This window comes from Gopherus evgoodei, chromosome 1 (genome assembly GCF_007399415.2).
Source record: "Gopherus evgoodei ecotype Sinaloan lineage chromosome 1, rGopEvg1_v1.p, whole genome shotgun sequence".
NCBI lineage: Eukaryota > Metazoa > Chordata > Testudines > Testudinidae > Gopherus > Gopherus evgoodei.
The window spans coordinates 237,666,736-237,687,050 of NC_044322.1; the positions used below are offsets into that span (position 1 = coordinate 237,666,736).

The 20,315-nt window shown below is 42.1% G+C and overlaps 1 protein-coding gene across 6 annotated transcripts in view; it reads left to right on the forward strand.

Moving 5' to 3' along the window:
• The window catches only part of SHISAL1 (shisa like 1), a 174,305-nt gene that overhangs the window by 48,963 nt on the left and 105,027 nt on the right, over positions 1-20,315 (forward strand). The window contains exon 1 of one of the 6 annotated variants that reach the window (XM_030539885.1): positions 1,147-1,517. The exons of 3 other annotated variants lie outside the window; for them this stretch is intronic. The gene's annotated coding sequence lies outside the window, so the exon portion shown is untranslated. Of the gene's footprint in view, positions 1-1,146; positions 1,518-20,315 lie in introns of those variants that run through there. 2 more of the 6 variants (XM_030539905.1, XM_030539915.1) reach the window with 2 other exon arrangements.

Consider the following 20,315-nt stretch of genomic DNA (forward strand, 5'->3'; position numbering starts at 1 on the left):
CCCGCAGGGCCCTCAGTACCCCATGTGTTCAGTACTCCCTAATGGCCCCCACCCCTGTGTGCAGTTCTCCCCAGTGCCCCCTCCTGTGTGCAGTTCTCTTCCCTATCCCCGCAGGGCCCTCAGTACCCCATGTGTTCAGTACTCCCTAATGGCCCCCACCCCTGTGTGCAGTTCTCCCCAGTGCCCCCTCCTGTGTGCAGTTCTCTCCTCTTCCCCATCCCCGCAGGGCCCCCAGTACCCCATGTGTTCAGTACTCCCTAATGGCCCCCACCCCTGTGTGCAGTTCTCCCCAGTGCCCCCTCCTGTGTGCAGTTCTCTCCTCTTCCCCATCCCCGCAGGGCCCCCAGTACCCCATGTGTTCAGTACTCCCTAATGGCCCCCATCCCTGTGTGCAGTATTCCCCTATGCCCCGTCCCAGCAGGGACCCCCCAAAACTAACTCCATTCGCTCAGCCCCCCCCCCTCGCCCCGATCTAGCCCCATCCCTGCACTGACTCCTCAGAGCAATCCAGTGCAGCGTGCACCCTGCCCTCCGGCGCTAACCCGCTCCCCGTGGGCTGCTCCCTAAAACTCAGCCTGGTGGATTAAACACTCCCGCCCCTCTGAGCACAGCCCTGCGGAATAACTCCCCAAAAGGCCGGTCCTCCAGCCAGCGCAAACCCTCCTATGGCTCCGGCTGGGCACCGACGAGATCAGGTTGGCCACCTGGGGACGGGCCAGGGTCAGCGGCGAGCCGGGGATCACAGCGGCTGGAGGCGCAGCAGGAGGCGAGGCTCCCCGGGCCGGCGGCGCAGGGCTTTGCTCGGGGGCTCGTAGGGGTGTGTTTGGAGCCCGCTGTAGCGCCAGTGAAGTTTGCAGGCAGCGTCTGGGCGCTTGGGACCCGGGAAGCCAGGGCCCCGCACTAAATCTGTCTTGGGGGTGGGGAGGGGAGTAGGGAGAAAAGGCCTGGGAAGAGGAAGGGGGAGTGGGGAAAGGGACGCTGGGGAGGGCAGAGGGAAGAAGGCGTAAGAGGAGGGGGGAATGAAGAGGAAACAAGTAGGGGAGGCGAAGCAATCGGGAGGAGCCGAGCCAGCGAGGGCAGAAGGGGCTGGGGGAGTCGGAGAGGGCAGAGGACAGCGAGGGAGGGAGACTGAGTTGGGTGGCGATAGCTCCTGCGCACCAGCGTTTCTCTCTTGCGCTGAAAGGTACCGTCCCCTCCCCTCCCTCCGGAGGAGTCATGTGGCTGTCAGGCATCTCCCTGCAGCACCTCTGGCCGCCTCTTCCAGTGCGAGTTTTACCTTGGCAGTGCCAGTGGCACGGAGCTGCTTCGCACTGGGACAGGCTTGGGCTTTCTGGCCGCCACTGGCTTGTTTTCTCCTTTGGCTCAGCAAACAACTGTTGCGAAAAGTGGCTCTGGCGTGAAAACGTGTTAGGTTAGTTACATGGGGGGCTGGAGTTGGTTAATGTCTTCTAACTCCCTGCTAACAAGAAGCAAGCTCCCTGGCCTGATTCATGGCAGCCTCACCGCAAACCTCTGAGGTAGGTGAGAGAGTCATCTTGACTCCTGGGAAGTGTAACTATTGCGTGGAGTAAGGTCGATGGGGGAAGAGAGGAGCAATTCAGCATGATGTGGGAAGCTCTTTTTCCACATAGCAGTTTGTCAGCTCCGACTCAGGAAACTTTCTGTGGCTTCTGATGTGAAAGGAAGCCCGTATTGTATGTAAATAGCACTGCTCAGTAAAGTGATGGAAAGAAGAAACTGTGAGGTAACTTGTTTGTTTGCTCGTTATCCTGACTCCTGGCACTGCGGTTGCTGTGTGTACGTTTGGATTCCCAATCAACAATTATGTATGGCATTCAGGTGTTAATCACTTATTAAAGCTCATTCATGGTGACTTGTTTCCATGACAGTAAGATTCTTCAGGCTATCTTTCTGTCCAATTTGGGTTCCTGTGTTTCCGAAGAGAAGTGGAAGGCTGTGGGGATCCAACTGTTATCCCAGTTAGAAAAAAAACAAAAAGTACCCCTTCTTTGCCCCCCCCCCAGCTGTCCCCTTCCCCTCTGCTTCACAGTGAATGGTATATTTTGGGAGGGGAGAGAGATGCGTAAGAAGCAAACATACTGCAAGGTGTCCTGATGTTTAAAAAAATGTATTGGTTCAAATTAAAATATGGTTACTTGTTCAAAATACTTTTGAGGACTGTTCATACTTCATACGTTTGTCATTTTGTTTTGCCATGTATTTAGGAGTGCTATGATCCCATGACCTGTCCTTTCAGTGTTTTCATCTTATAAATCCTGTAGTTCAGTTGTTAGAGCAGAAAGCTGGGAATCAGGCACCACTCACTGTATGACCTTGGACAAGTCACTGAACCTCTTCTGCATCAGTATCCCCAACTATAAAATGGAGGACAATGATGCTAATCTTTGTTAAGTGATTTGATATAATTGGTCAAAAGACTGTTGAAATGTAAAATATTAATTAATATTTATTTTAGAAAACTTCAGTACATTACATCTCTTTTGTACAATTGGTAAAGATAGCATATATGATCACAGAAAACGAGCAGACATAGAGATAATCTAAACTAATCTCTTCCTAACCTTCATTTATTTTTTTTAAAAATAAATCACAACTGCACCAGATGTCAACTAGTTAAATTGGTGTCTCGTCAAGGAAGTCAATGGAACTCCAGTGATGTACATCAGCTGAGGCTCTAGTTCAATACATTTTAAACTTGTAAACAATTACACTGTGTCTCTAATTACTTATGGTTGGTTTTCTATGAAATCAAATTAAATTAAAAATGTAGACTCTTCAGTAGTTGTTCTTTTGTTTATAGGAACATTTTTTATATTCTAGAGTATACGAAATAATAGGCAATTGGCCAAAAACACAATAGTAAGACAGACACAATGTTATAAACTAGAACAATACTTTGGATTGTCTGCTGTACTGTCATGAATAATGTAGGAAAGACTCAAGCAGGTTACTTGAAAAAAATTAAAGGGACACTGTTTATCTTACAAAGAGATGGTTAAGTGGTAACTTGATTACAATCTATAAGTACCTACATGGGGAATAAATATTTGATAATGGGCTCTTCAAGCTAGCAAAGAAAGATAAAACACTGTCCAATAGCTGGCAGACAAATTCAGACTGGAAATAAGTGTAACTGTTTAACAGTGAGGGTAATTAACCATTGGAACAAGGGTCATGGTAGATTCTTCATCACTGGCCATTTTAAAATCAAGATTATATTAAATTTTTAAATCAAGATAGTTTTCTAAAATATTTGCGCTAGAAATTATTTTGGGGGAAATTCAATGGCCTGTGTTTTTCAGAAAATGAGACTGGATGATCACAGTGGTCCTTTCTGGTCCTGGAATCTGTAAATCAACTTGAAATATAGTCAATTTAAAAAAAGTTACAAGTAGTTTCAGGTATTATATTGCCACATGCCTCCTGCCAATTTTTGTGGGGTTCCCTCCCCCAACAATCAATTTCAATTATTTTTAAAAGGGTTTTTTTCGCCCTCCCTGGTTGCTTTGTGAAAGAATTGCAGGATCAAGAAGAGAAAATAACTGCTTGTACAGGGGAAACAGTGGAACTGAGCATATAGAAAGTATTGTAAAATGCCCAGTTAAAATGGCGGGGGGGGGGACAACAAACAACAAAATATTGTTTTGTCTCTAATCTACTTCAATTAGTCATTTTAGATGCAACTGGTAACAATAACAGGAAAACAATGTTCAGTCAGAAGTATAATTCTTTTCTTTTCTTTCTTTTCTTTTCTACTGACACTTTTTCTTTTAAATCAGTAACCTACAGCAGGAATAAAATAAACTCCTTCTGCCTTTCAAATGCTGATGATACCCTGGAAAGCTGGACTATGGCATTGATTCCTGGATGTACGTAAGCACATGTTTAACTTTAAGCATATGAGTAGTCTACTGGCTTAAAGCATGTGCTTAAGTGTTTTGCTGAATCAAGGCCCATTACCTTGATTTTGAATTTTATTATCTCCAACAATTTAGCAACAAGGCACCTGACTTGATCGTTTCTTGAGACGTTATGACTATATCAGCATTACTGGCCCTAGTGAAATTATCTTATAGCAATGCCCTGAATCATTTTGTAGAAAAAGAGAAAGAACATAATACACATGGCACCTTCTTACTCAGCATATCTGCTCCCTGTGTATTACTGAGTCATAGCTCTTTACTTAGGCCATGTCTACATCTAAAATTTTGCAGCGCTGGTTGTTACAGCAGTATTAGTACAGCTGTATAGGGCCAGCGCTGCAGAGTGGCCACACTTACAGCAACCAGCGCTGCAAGTGGTGTTAGATGTGGCCACACTGCAGCGCTGTTGGGCGGCTTCAAGGGGGGTTCCGGGACGAGAGAGCAAACCGGGAAAGGAAACCAGCTTCGCCGCGGTTTGCTCTCTCGGTCCCGGAGCCACCCAGCAAACCGCAGGGAAGGAGACCTGCTTGCTCGGGGTTCCGGGACCGAGAGAGCAAACCGGGAACGCCGCGGTTTGCTCTCTCGGTCCCGGAGCCACCCAGCAAACCGCAGGGAAGGAGACCTGCTTGCTCGGGGTTCCGGGACCGAGAGAGCAAACCGGGAACGCCGCGGTTTGCTCTCTCGGTCCCGGAGCCACCTAGCAAACCGCAGGGAAGGAGACCTGCTTGCTCGGGGTTCCGGGACCGAGAGAGCAAACCGGGAAAGGAAACCAGCTTCGCCGCGGTTTGCTCTCTCGGTCCCGGAACCCCGAGCAAGCAGGTCTCCTTCCCTGCGGTTTGCTGGGTGGCTCCGGGACCGAGAGAGCAAACCGCGGCGTTCCCGGTTTGCTCTCTCGGTCCCGGAACCCCGAGCAAGCAGGTCTCCTTCCCTGCGGTTTGCTGGGTGGCTCCGGGACCGAGAGAGCAAACCGGGAAAGGAAACCAGCTTGATTACCAGAGGCTTCCTCCTTCCACGGAGGTCAAGAAAAGCGCTGGTAACTGTCTACATTGGAATACCAGCGCTGGATCACCAGCGCTGGATCCTCTACACCCGAGACAAAACGGGAGTACGGCCAGCGCTGCAAACAGGGAGTTGCAGCGCTGGTGGTGCCCTGCAGATGTGTACACCTTCAAAGTTGCAGCGCTGTAACTCCCTCACCAGCGCTGCAACTTTCTGATGTAGACAAGCCCTTAGCTACTTATCCCCTTTCACTCAAGTTCTTACAATTTAGCGCTACAGAGCTAATACAAGTAGAGAAAAATGAGCTGGATTCTATTCAAAGTAGCACATGCTTAGCAAAACATAGTTAAATTCTAACTACATAATCTTTTTTAGTACTGATGATGAGGAACTATATTTCATCTTAATTTTCACAGCCCTGGTAGAGTTTGCACCAAAACATTTTTTTTGACTTGTAAAACAATCACCTTTGCTAAAGAAGTCAGTGAGAGAATATATATAAAATCTATATTATTTTACAGTTATTTTCCAGTACATAATCACTTTAAAATATTAATTATCGCTGAAGTTGTTGGAATTCAGGTACATAAATATCTGCATATATAATTTTTTGTAAAGGCTAAATCCCCAGGATCATAATAGTTTTATATTGTTTTAAAATACATTTTATTCATTTAAAAAGTATCCATTATACCCAAGTAGGTTAGATATGATGTACTACTTTTTCCTGAACACTGGAATACAAACTTCCATTAGAAGGCTGTGTGTTTATACATTAGCTAAATACTCCTTGAATCTCAGTCGCAAGTGAAAAATAAGTCTGCTGGTATCAACTTGTTTCTCAGTGCTGGAGAGGTAGTGTGGTCCAGTGATTAAGACACCGGGCTGAGAGTTAATAGACCTGAGTTTTATTCACAGCTCAGTTACTGACCTGCTATGTGACCTTTGGCATGTCACTTTACCACTTTTACCTCTTTTTCCCTGTTCAACCATTTTCTCTCTTTGTCGGTTTAGAATATAAAGCTCTTCAGGGTAGAGACTCTTACTGTATATCAAGACCTTGCATAGCAGAATCTGGCCCCAATATCTGCTATGGCATCTAGACAATGCTGTAATACTAATAATAAGGAATAATAGGTTTTTTCTGTATCCCCAAAACCACAATGATTTGGCATGATTGCTAGTCACTGTTTGAGACATGCCATGCTGTGAATAGCAGGCTTGTTGCAGTTCGGGGCTGAAGTGCAATGGAAGAGGGGTTTTTTGTAAAGAAACAAAAAAATAGCACTTTTATGAGCACTAACATTTACTGAACTTTCTCTTTTACGCAAAAAACACAGACATTCTCAAAGGATAAAATAACACCCATAAATATTAATCTGCTTGCTCTCCAGAGGTCTAATTGCATTAGTTTATATTATGGACGTAATCCTGCATTTCCTGTGCACTCAAGATTCTCATTGGGGGTAGAATATGTCTGTATTATATGCTCTCTGAATGTCAAAAGACAATATTTATGACTTTATAATATGCACATTAATGGCAAAGTGTTCAGTAAATCAACACAGACCACCTATCCACAGCAGAATCTTAATTTTCTGTGGTTTTGGACTGGAGGGGTGAGGTGGGGAGGAGGCATTTCCAAGTATATCTTTTTTCCCTGCCCACAACACATCCCATTTGATTTAGTCAGAGTGAGAAATGTCATTAAGAAACTAGGGACGTAATGTCTGTGCTTTATAAACTACTGCACTTCAGAGCTAATTAAGCTCTTGATAGACCCCCTGGAACAACATTTATACTTCAAATGTGAGCTATTTGGTGATAAGTCCAGCTATGTTCTTTTGGCTTTCATATACAATAGAACCCCTGTAGAGGGTACAAATGCCCTCTGGTACATTGTTAAGTCTTTTAGCTTGAAACAGGGTTGTTTCCTATGAAAGGTTTACTGCTGAAAAATTGACTTTGAAAATGATCTCTCATCTGTTGCAAGTTTTATTTCTGCCTTTCGTCACTGTGCAGCTGCCAAAATAAGGTAATGTAAAACAAAGAACATATTTTCTCATATTGGTACAAGGCAAAGTAAAACAAAGCTCTGCCCCTGGCTCTCTCATTTCATTCCTCCTAAGAGCCTGAACTTTTGTGTATGGAGATCTTGATCAGTTCTCCCTCATGCTAGATTCTTCTTTCTTTAAGGAACTAAGTACCAAGATTTTCTAAATATCTAGTGATTGTGGATACCAAACTCGAGAACCCCCTCCCCCCACAAGTTTCTGATTTCTGGATAGTGCACTCTGAAAATCAGAGCTCTTTAAAATGTCTCAGGTTGTACTCCCTCCAAACCCACCAGTCACACTGAAAATCTTGATGGTTTACAGAATTATTAAAAAAAAAAACTCTGCTTAAATATATCTCTTCAGAACATTGTTATTGTTCAAGCCAAAAACTGAAGGGGTAGTTCAGTGGTTGAGGGCTCAATGAAAAGCAAAGAATAATGTAGAAGGAAATCGTTGACACTTGCCAAAAGCAAAATGAATGTTTATTGAATACCAGTTGTGATTGCCTTACTCACAAGAGTAGTCCCACTGCACTGAACAGGACTGCTTGCATGACTAAGGTGATCACAGTTTCACCCTAAATAAATGACATAAATTTATGACAAGAAAGATTTTTTTAAAAATACAGACAAAAATATAAATAGCACACACAGAAAACAGGAATTAAAAAAGAAAAGTTATACAGAAATGGATTAGCCAACTAATATTCAACAGATTTCCAAAAGCCTGAAAAAACAAAAGCCAAATCTTATATGTCAAAGTGGATCAGATCTGAGACAGAGAGAGCAAATCAGAAGATCTCACTGCTTCAGAGACACTGAACAAAAGTTCACATCTTCAAAAACCCTGAAAACAAAGTCAGGACTACATATTTGGCCTTTGCAGACTCAGCAGAATGAAGTCATCAAGATTGCTATGCCTTGCACTATCTCAACAATTGTACAGAATTCATTTGCTCCTGGTTGGAGGGGCACATCCCAGCTGAGGTGTGGATGTGTGACAGTTACATAATTAAACAAAACAAGTATCTGTGATTCTAACAAGTTAACTGATCTGTCAGACAGAGACAGAAATTCAGAAATGTGGCAAGCAGTTATCCTTACCCTATAGCCTTTACTTCAGCATCTGGAAAATACCTGTCAGACTTTAGAAGCGACTATTCTCAGGAGTTCCTTTAAAATTTTAATGAAAAACAAAAAGGAAAAAAGCAACACACAAGAAGATGAATATGATTCAAAGTGGCAGAAAAAAATTAGGGGAAATGGTTGGATTTGTTTACTGATAATGACCAAAATAAATGTAAGCAAACTATTAGTATTAACTAGCATTAACATAGCATGGTACATTATGTTCCCTAAAGAGCCAACATTCTTAACTACACACAAGAAGAAAAGGACAAAAGTTAACAAGAACTAAGGTACAATAGCCCAGTGTAAATAGCACAGCCTTTCTTGAACAATACATGTGCCTGTGGAAAAAGCCTTTGGCCAGTTCAAATGAATTCAGAAGATAGATTTATGCCATTCTCTGCTTATGTAGTATCTAAGCTGCCCAATATCTATACGTAGCATAGTAGAATCTTCTCTTGAATTATTACATGTATAATTCTAGACAAGATTAGGAGCTGTCAGAGAAACAGATGTGTCAAGAGGTCATGCACAGCCACCAAAGACTCCTCAAGAATCACTTATTTTGTCCAGCAAATACCAAATTCTAAGGCAAGGTTTTTGTGAAGACATGATTGAGCTAATGTCTGTTCTCTCAGTTTTTTGGAAATACCCATAAAGAGCCAAAACAGTGAAAGAAGAAGTACTCTATGTCTTTTTTTCCTTTCTTCTAACTATCCTATCTTCTCCCTCATTGTCAATTCTGATGGTCAAACTGATTCTTATGCTTTTTTTTAGCTACAGGAGGCAGTAGATACAAGCTGCTCAGCATACACTCCTTTTCCCCTTAATCGAATAGCAGCCAATGATTTGAGTTATTGTACTCAAAACTGTATCAATATTCCCTTGAGTAAGAAGAAAGGGAGACGCCCATCATCACCATGCTTAACTGCACAGGTTGTGGCTCAGACTGCCTGTACAGTGATTCTCTTGGTTTGTATGCTGACCTTCTTAGATTGGCGAAACTTAGCAGAGCTTTTCACAGTGACCTGCTTTCACTGCTGGAGGGGTAGGTTGTCTGGCATTGCAAACTAGTGGTGCTTATAGGACCTCTGGGTTTGGAAGTGTCTAGTCACCAGTCTCCAAGACACACTGCCCTTTGCAACAGAATGGTGCCTGTTCAGCATGGAACCAGGCCAGTCTCTGATAGCCTGTTTAAGACAATGGGAGTGTGACATTCCCCAGGGTACAAGCTGGACTTTTGAACAGCTGTGTTCCCTCAGTTCTCCAACCTGGGGTGCCTTTTACGCTCCTTCACTGTGAGAGCAACCACCTGGCCTGCTCACACACAGCCTTCAGCATGTAAATTGCTTCCAGCTATTTTGCAAGAGTGCTACAATCAGCTATCCTTGAATTACACTGCAGAGCAACACCAGGAAATTCCCAGTCCCAGACTTTCCGAGAAACATGTATCTTGTACTGCCCAGCCCTCTCCTGGACAATACAAACTTATGGAAAGTCCATTGTTTTATTAATAGAAAATGTTATGCACAAACCTTAGCACAAATGGAGTTGTCCAAACATTTCAATCCAAGCACACTGGCTGAGATAAAACAATAAAACAAGTTTATTTAACTACAGAAAGATTTTAAGTGATTACAAGTAATAAGGCATAAAAATCATAATTGGTTACAAGTAAATAAAAGGTAAAATGCAGCTAATACCTAACTTAACAAGCTAGAGTGAATTCAAAGCAAAGATCTCTCTCACCACATGTTCTAGCAGCCTTACTGGCTGAATTCCTTTCTGCCAGGATCCCGCCCCAGCCCAATTATGTTTCCTTTTTCCTTCAAGTGTTGTTGTGCCGGGAGTAGAGATGAAGGAAGAGATCTTTTGGAAGCATCTGCTCCCCTTTCTTGTAGTTCTCTTTTTCTTTGAAAATCACCTCTAGCTGAAGTTCAGAAGACAGAAGGTTTGGGCCAATGGGATCCTCCAGCTGTTTCTTTGCCAAAATGTAGATTTCTCACTCACACTCTTTTTTTCCTGGCCACTTAACCAGATGATAGTTCATTTGTTTTTGTTGACCCCTGGCTGAGGCATCAGTTTGCCTTTTATCTTTGAGAAACTGGTTTGTGTCTGCTTTTCTAAATTTGGAACATGTCTCAGTAATGTAGAGTCTTATAATTTTGCATACAATGTTGCCCCACATATTTTACCAGGACAATAATGATTAGCAAACTATGAGTTTTCAAATGATACCTCACAAGGCATACTTTGTACAAAGTTTATCATGATTTTGTAAAAGAGGTGAACATAAGAGTACAGACTGTCACAGGGAGGCTTTCCGTTGAACGTCAGTGGGCATTAGAATCAGGCCCAAACTGTCATTTTGAAAGGGTAGTTGGAATAATACTAACTCAGCATGTTGTTACAAGAAATAGCACTAAGGAGATGGCAAAGTTTATCTACACACACAGGTTAACCAAGTTGAACAGTTTGCATATTGGAAAGTTCTTTGTATCTCTATCAGGCAGTTTGTCACTGGCTCCCTCTGATCAGAATGGATGTCTCAAGGCCCAGAAAGTGGCTGTGGGCACTGTCTTAGCAAAATGGTTTGGTACCAAGTGGATCTTTACACTTTACAGTAAAACCAGTTACTTTGTCATTCCCTCTCGTAGCCATATGATATGTAGCCATTATGTCATCTTTCAGAGTCAGACAATTCTTCCTTCATCCCAGTCCTGCAACAGCTATAGACAATAAACAAAAGGGTCCGAGGTGCCAAATACCCATAGCAAACATTGACTTTGACTGGAATTTAGCACGGTCTGCACCTCTGACATTCGGGCCCAATATCTTTAAATATTCACTTCCAACCTAATATGATTAGTTGTTTTAAATACCAGCCTCAGAAGAGAAACCTGGGCATGTCAGCCAGATAAAACATTATGAATGGTTTGCCCCCAAGACCAACAATTCACTTATTTTCAGAAATTAATAAAAAAAAATTCATGAGATAACCAGATGTAGCTATCCAGCACACTAATAAAAATGAAAGACCCTGTCATACTGTTTGTACTGCTTATGGGTACAACATCAGAATTTTAGAGAGATGGGTAAACTGCATTCTCCAAATTCATGGACAAACCATGCATCTGAGAGTAGAACTGGGACTATTGTATCTGTATTGTGAGAGTACTGAGCCATCTTCAGTGATAATCCATACTTGTGAAAATAGTGAAACCTTCCCCCTTTAAATATAATGTAAGGTTGTCACCAACATCTTGAGCAAAATTCCCTTCTCAGTCAGGCTAGTGCAGCACTAGTCAGCAGGACTCCAGGGGTGTAACAGAGAGGACAATATGGCCTCTCAGAGGGTTCAGCTCATTGACAGACTTGGCTAGAATTGAATAGACTTGAGAGAAAATCATCTGCAGCTGATCCCAAGGATGGAGTCATATTTATTGGGTAAGTTCAGTTTAATCATACTCATTATCCACTGTGATTACGTGGAGCTCAAGAATAACTCATTGTGATCCTTCTTTAAAGCATGGCTGTACTTCTGCATTTCCTTGATTAAGCCATTGGTGATATTTCATATTTAAAAATGTTGTAAGTTGGCAGCAATTTAGAAGTTTGGATTCCAGCCAGAAAATAAACAATAACTTTGAAACCAACTATGTGGGGAGATTTTACATGCACAAAAGTCAGAAATTGTAAAGTTATGACTCCGTATCCCAGATTCTCCACTATGCCAGGCTGATTTGTGTTACACTGCTGGTACAACATGGTCCAAAAGCCAGTGTAGCCAACTGTGGAAAGATCAGTACAATGTAGGTACATTCCCTGGTAGTGTAATGCCAGTGCAGTGGTTCCTATGCTTCCATCCCTCCTTTAACCTTGTATAGGAGATATGGCTGGAGGACAGGCACCATGGTTGAGTCTTCCCTATGTCCCAGTGCTCTCCTGATGTTATAACAGCCCCTTGATACCATTAACAACTTGTGCAATTTAGAACAGCCTTCAGGCTGCTCTAATGCTAGCATAATAGCCTGGCACACAGTCATCCAAGCATCATTTGTGCTGTGAGCACCTCATCAGCAGCCAAGAATCTAAGCCTATTGGTCTAACTCACCCCCCCATCCCCTTCCCCTTTTTGCATATATGTGGGGTTTGATTCTCACCTTGCATTGTAGTCAATGGAGTAAGAGACAGGAAAATCAGGCCCCTACTATATTTTATTAATGATATTTACATTTCATGAGCATCACATAGTGAGCTATATTAAAAACAATCCATTTTACGGCAAAGAAATAAATGCAGTTTAATTGTGAGTGAAAGTGGGTAGATTAAGAGATGGCACTGAATAGTGTGTCTGGGAAACTTTTGTTGTCAAGCACCATCTAAGAACTGGATCCTGCTTCTTTAAAGACAGTGGAACAATTGCCATTGATTTGAATGGAAGCAGGATTGTGCCCCTACTTTCTGAAAGAGAAGTGCTGCTGTGAAGAAATCCCTTGTTGGGTCTTTCCTGCATGAAAATTGTGCAGGAGTCAGGAAGATGCTCTGTTGCCCAGTCATCTAAATATAACAATGAGAAATGTATGAGGAAGAGGACTGGTAGTAATAACTCTTCACCTGACTCTTCAGTCTTTATCGTTGGCTTCCCACGCTTCTGAACTATTCTTGGCAGAATGCTCCTTAGTCCATTCATTATCTTTGTTGTACTGTCTCTCTTGGTCTTTTCTTTCTCATAGTAACATAGCCACAGGAAGGAAATTTCCATCTAACATTAGTAGTACCACTAGAAACCCAGAAGCTACAGAGACTATAGCCTGCTTCCAGTTTTTTGTTTTCTAAATCTATTATACATAACAGAAACACACACACATCTCCACGCGCCCCTTCTCTACCTGTAAGTCATTCAATGCTATCAACTCCCATGGCAGTGAGCTCAGTGTGTCCAGCATCTTGCAAGATTAGGCCATAAATGTTACCTTCTGAAAACACTTGTGTATTTCTTTGAAAATCAAAAGAAATTTGCAGCTAAGCTAACAAGGTGTGCTCATTTTATAGTTTTATAACTGCCTTTCAGTGATAACATCAAAAACCCAACTGTTTATCTTAGTCTGAAAATTTTTGATCCAAAACTTTTCATATGTGACACTGGCCTCTGTATCTAATCAAAGAAGAAGTTTGTTTGGGTTTTATGACAGTTATAATCATCCTCTTCCTAAATTATATCTCTGTAGGATGCAGTGGAAGACTGGAAGTAACAGAAGTACACAAAATGTAATCAATTTAGAATAGTCCATAGGGCAAACATAATATATTGCTTTAGTCACTAGGTAACCAGTCACTGACATGAGACTGGAATAAATACTGCTTCTTGTGGGATTTCTTAACTTCTAGTCATCAGTGTCATTCTGCAGGTCCACCTCATCTAATGGATTATGGTTTTATTTCTTTCCTTTGTGTATCTACGCAGTATCTTTTTCTGTAAACTTAAATTCTAAATACAATGAAATACATTTCACAGTTACATTAAATGAAAATAGTGTTTATTCATAATCCACATTTGAGCCATCCAAAGAATACTCTAGCAAACCAGGGCCTGATTTTCAGAAACAGCCTCTGTGGGTATGTCTACACTGCAATGTAAGCCCAGGATTAGTGGGATTTGAATCAGCTGACCTTGGGTTAGAGAACCCAGGGTTTGAGCATCTATACTGCTTATCTACCCTACATTAAGAATTTTCTAACCTGGACTTGAACTTGGGGCTCTGGGGTCCACACTGCCGCACTCAGATCTGAGTCAAACCAACCATATCCCAGACTCCCTAGTTCCCTCCTGAAACATGGTGGCTCTAGCCCTTTGGCCATGGTGCTCTGTGGTGCACTTTACTGTTCACCCTGCATGTTGCAGAAAGTTTGAAAAGCCTGTCAAATAGTCATTTGGGTCTGGGTGCTCCCAGCAAACTCAGCCAGAAACATGGAAGAGGCACCATTTGAAGAACAACTCTTGCTTGTGCTTTCACTCCTATGCCAGGAAATGGGCAGAGATTCCATGAGATGCTGGTGGACATTTCGGTAGCATTTTCTGACCCAACAAAGGCACTTGACAGAGCTAATGATGGAGGAGGAAAAGGACACAGACATGGCACCGCTGAACTGGCCAATGCTGCTCATGACACTCGGTACAGCTGCTGATGCCCCCTACATTGACTAGTGCTTCTGGAGCACAGACTGGTGGGACCACATTGTCATGCTGGCCTGGAACAACTATTAATGGGTTCAGCTCTTTCATTTGAAGAAAGCTACATTTCAGGAGCTTGGTGGGCAGCTTGCCCTGACCCTCCAATGTAAAGACACAGACATGGGGCAGCCTTGCCAGTCCAGAAGCGGGTTGCTATAACCATCTGCAAGCTGGCCACCCCAGATTACTCTAGGTCTGTTGTCAGCCAACTTGCAGGTGGAAAATCAACTGTGGGTAAAGTGGAGGCAGAGGTTTCTGAGGTAATCAGGCATGTGCTTTACCCCAAGGTGGCCAATGATAAATGATATTCCTGAGGTAATTGCTGTTTTAGAGGGAATGTGGTTTCCAAACTGCAATGGGGCGATTGATGGGACTCAGGTGCCAATAGTTTGCCCTCCCCAAGGAGCACATAAGTACACGAACCCCAAAGGGAACTACTCCATTGTTATGCAGACCCTCATGGACCACAGACGTCAACTTACGAATGTCAGCATGGACTGCACTGGAGAAGTTCATGATGCCAGCATTTTTTGCTGTTTGGGCATCTACATTCATGAACAGGCTCATTTGGATCTACAGACCCATTTGGATCCCAGTGTCATCAACGCTGTGCACATTATGTGGCTTGCTGTGCTCTTCACAATCTCTGTGAAACCAGAGGTGAGCCATTTCCTCCTGAATGGCAGCAAGCGGCCAGTGAACCGGTACACTCAGCCGGAAAGTGCACCTACTACTGCTGGAGCTGGATACATCTTGGCAACAAAAGTCAGGGATGCTTTGTGCTCTCCTGCTATGGACTTGCATGGCCCAATGGAAGGTGCGGGAGAGGGGAATAATGCCTTTATGAATGTGCTGGTGGGGGTGGAGCTCAGTTATTGTGGGAGTTTCAGTGCTTGGGCAGGACAGGGGAGTTGATTGCCATGCAACATACTTATGAATGATATGGCCACTTATGAAATGGTATGGGACAGTGAATCACAGTATTTGCATGCTAATTCCTAATTGTCCCTGAGCATATATTTACCTTTATTATCTCAGATACACATTGTATGATGTGATGCAGTGATAGTAATAAACTGTCTTGATGAAATGAAAAGCTTTGTGTGTAAACATCTATTAGAAAAAGTACAACGTTCACCCATTGCCACGCAGGCCAGCTGCCATTACATCACCTATACACTAGTAACAACAATAAACAAAGTGCCTGAACAAGTGCAAACAGTGAAACCATGTCCAAGACAGAAATTCCCCAGTATTGCATGTCCCCTGGTCCCCCATTCTCCTTTACCTTCCTTCCCCATTTGCTGCACACTTGCCCCTGTGGGAGGGGATGGAGGAATCCACAGGTGAGGGGGGCAATATGGAGGCCTGCATGGGACATAGTTGCTCATGGAGCCCGATTGAATGGGCCAGGAGTCTTCCAAACTGCTTCTGAGCTGCATCACAGGGTACTGCAGAGGGGACTCAGGCCATGGTCCAGGTAAAGTAGTAGGCCTGAGTCCCCTCTGCAGTACCCTGTGATGCAGCTCAGAAGCAGTTTGGAAGCAGGTATTCTGGCAGCCATTAATTATATCAGCTATTCAAACAGTTCTTTCTACTGAGCTCTGTCCTTCCCCACTTCACTGCCATTCCTGTCCCTGCAGTGAAACCTTGTTCTCAAGCAGTGTTCCTTTTGTGCTCTTCAGCTGGAACAAATAGGACCAGCCTGATGTGCCAGTCAATGTGACTCACAGAGCAGTTCTAAATCTCAAAGCAAGGTTCTAGCCCTTTACACCAGAAATACTCTTTCTTTCTATGCAACATCCTAGCATCTAACTTCAAGTTACAGTGCTGTCTTTCAGACGAGAAGTAAAACGAAAATCTTGATCACTTGAAGTCACTAAAGATCTCAGGGCATGTTTGTAAAACTCTGGTTCTAATCCCAGTGCTGTGCCCAAATTTTAAAACAATTAATTACATTATGCTCGTGTAAATTCCCCTTTAAGCTTGAACTGGTTGTTGTCTTTCAGCTACTGTCCTAAACTTTTGTGTAGTGTCGCTGTGTACTGGTAAACTGCTGCCATGTTTTACTCTTAATTGGCTGTGTTTCAGCGGTGAATGAATTGATCCTCTGGTGTAGTTTGTATAACAGACTAAGTTTATAAAAGACATTATTGCTGAGGAATGTTTTAAGATGAAAAGTGCCATGCAAAGGTATGATACTGCTAATCTTTATGTATTTATGCTTATGTATTTAAGTCCTGATCCATTGACTTCAACAGGAGTTGGATCAGGCCTGAATTTTCATTTTGCATACTGGCTCTTATTTAAAAAAAAATTAATTTAAAAAAGGAAAGAAAAAAATGATTGTTCAAACTAGGTAGTACACTCAGTTTTCCGTTCACAGATGATCAACTTATTGACTATAGTTTACACTAACCTGGCTATTAAGTCATCAGTAATGCATGAGCTCTGACAGATGCAAAGTTTAATTAACTATAAACATTTTCCTACATACTAAATCTAAAAGTGCTTTCATTATGCTAAAATAGTCGTTCCCTCAGTTCGATTCTAACCTGAGTATATTTATATACACTTGTTTTTTGTATTCAACATCTTTTTCACTTCTGCATTTCATTGCTGAAAGGATTTCTCAGCAGTTGGGCTGAGTGTTTCCCTCTCTGTGTCATTTTTCTGAATAACCTCTCTCATGACATGATTTGTACTATTTATTTTTTCCATTTATATTGTGTTACTCTGCTTAAACATACACCATAGGTGATGCTAATGAAAGACTATTGCAAGGATTTTTAAGTGGATTGTCAAACTTTCTAAAGGAACTTAATGCTGGTTTCTAACATACAAAAGCTTGAGACAATGTGGCATACCTTCTAGTTTAATTCAGACATCAAAATTAGTGGAATTTCTACACAAACTCACATAATATTTTAGATTGTATTGCACTGAAGTAACATGTACATTATAAATAGGACCCTATCAAATTCACGGCCATGAAAAATGCATCATGGACCATGAAATCCTGTCTTTAATGTGCTTTTACCCTATAGTATACAGATTTCACAGGGGAGACCAGCATCTCTCAAACTGGGGGTCCTGACCCAAAAGGGAGTTGTAGGGAGGGTCACAGTATTGCCACCCTTACTTCTGAGCTGCTTTCAGCTCTGAGTGGCTGGAGAACATCAACTGTTAGCAGGCACCCAGCTCTGAAGGCAGTGCCCTGCCAGCAGCAGCGCAGAAGTAAGGGTGGCAATACCATACCATGCATTCCTTACTTCTGCACTGCTGCTGGAGGCGGCACTGCCTTCAGAGCTGGGCTCCCAGCCAGCAGCTACCGTTCTCCAGCTACCCAGCTCTAAGGCAGCACTGCTGCCAGCAGCAGCACAGAAGTAAGGATAGCAGTACCGCAACCCCCCCTACAATAACCTTGCAATCACCTCACAACTCCTTTATGGGTCAGATCCCCTAAAATTACGCTCCATGAAATTTCAGAGTTAAATAGTTGAAATCATGAAATTTACCATTTAAAAAATTCTATGACAGTGAAATTGTTCAGAACGGACCATGAATTTGATTGGGCCCTAATTGCCCTGTGGTCAGCCAAGGTTCAGGAGTCCCCAAAGTTCTGAATGCCTCTTATTTTGCTAAGGATGCATAGTACATAAGAACATAAGAACGGTCGTACCGGGTCAGACCAAAGGTCCATCTAGCCCAGTATCTGTCTACCGACAGTGGTCAATGCCAGGTGCCCCAGAGGGAGTGAACCTAACAGGCAATGATCAAGTGATCTCTCTCCTGCCATCCATCTCCATCCTGACGAACAGAGGGTAGGGACACCATTCCTTACCCATCCTGGCTAATAGCCATTTATGGACTTAACCACCATGAATTTATCCAGTTCTCTTTTAAACACTGTTATAGTCCTAGCCTTCACAACCTCCTCAGGTAAGGAGTTCCACAAGTTAACTGCGCTGCATGAAGAACTTCCTTTTATTTGTTTTAAACCTGCTGCCTATTAATTTCATTTGGTGACCCCTAGTTCTTGTATTATGAGAATAAGTAAATAACTTTTCCTTATCCACTTTCTCAACATCACTCATGATTTTATATACTTCTCTCATATCCCCCCTTAGTCTCCTCTTTTCCAAGCTGAAAAGTCCTAGCCTCTTTAATCTCTCCTCATATGGAACCCTCTCCAAACCTCTACTCATTTTAATTGCCCTTTTCTGAACCTTTTCTAGTGCCAGTATATCTTTTTTGAGATGAGGAGACCACATCTGTACACAGTATTCAAGATGTGGGCGTACCATGGATTTCTATAAGGGCAATAATATATTCTCAGTCTTCTCTATCTCCTTTTTAATGATTCCTAACATCTCTCATATATGTCTGAGGAATCTTGATTGAAAGGAAGATTACTCCTGTGGAGCGCTCCATGGTTTTACTAACCTGATGCTTCCTGCTTTAACCCCTCTTCCAGTCTTCAGCCCCAAATCAGAAATATGCAGAGAATATAAGCTGTGACAAAACTGAATTATTTAGAATAATTTTCATCTAGGCTATTGAAAACAATTATTAAAGTTCCTAAATATGTATTTAAGTGCCTATCTTTAGACTCTCAGGTTTGAAAATTTGGCCTACAAATATTAATTTCAGATAGTGTTTGGTAACATTTGAAGTATCACATCACTGAAGTGTTCATTTGGTGCTTTAGAGATATAAAAACATAGCTGTATTTACATATGTTTATAGTATAGGGCCAAATTCAAAATCCACTGAAGTCAATGGGACTAAAAGGAGTGGACTAAACTCTATATTTAAACCTAAAATACAATTTCCATTATAAACTCTTTTTATGTGGCTAATCATTTTGACACACACATTATTTTGGGAGGATACTTTCCCCTCTTAGCTTTAGCTTAGAAGCATTTTTTTAACTTAAAGCTGATCTTGTGCCCCCTTTAAAAAAAAAAGTTATTTTCTGCTTGTTTACATTACAAATTCAGGTCTTGTCTAGTTTAAAATATTCCAAGATGACAAAGAACTAGTGAATCAACAATATTGCAACAGTCCAGAGAGTGAAAGCTGAACAAAGGAGAGGAGAAGAGATTTTAAGTCAGACTATAAAATTCTTTTTTTTTTTTTTTGGTCTTTTTGTTTGCTTTTTGTTAACACCTTAATGTAATGTCTAATGAATGTTTTGGACAAAAAGGTTTTTTTAATGCTTCAAGACCATCCCCATTCAATCAATTATTATTTGTTGTATTATCATAGCGCCCAAGGAACCCTAGTTATGGACCAGTATGCCATATACTAGGCACCATACAGACACAGCACAAAAAGAGTTTGCAATCTAATTGGCAGATGAGAGAGAACAAATTGACACAGACAGATGGGGAAGTTCAGGGAAATGATGAGACAATACTGGTCAGCATGATAGACAGTGGACTCTGCATACCAGTAACCTAACTGTTGTCAAGTTTTTGTAGGCATCCCTGCAAATGAGAGTTCTGAGGAGGAATTTGAAGGTGGATCATGAGATATTTACGGGATTATCTCCCAGGCCGCTGGGGAATCATGGGAGAAAGCACAAAGGTGCTTGCTTGAAAATTTAATGAATGGGCAATGCTGGCAGGCGCCATGGTCAGTTGGAGATGAGCACCAACAACTTGGTGGTGAATGAAAGATAGAAGGAATGGGGATTGTCTGTGAAGGGCCTAGAAAGTGAGTGTTGAAAATACACTTGCTATGAAATACGCCAGTACTCCTCCAGGAAAGCCACGACTTGCCACTCCTGATACTTCTATTTAATAAAACAAACAAACAAACAAACGGCCCCTTTAAAAAAAATCATTTTCATGCCACCTTTCAGCAAAATCTGTTTAGTTGTTTGATTACTACATCTGTAAAATCCCCTATTTTTTTCATACTTGGCTTAAACAGTGAGATTTTTCAA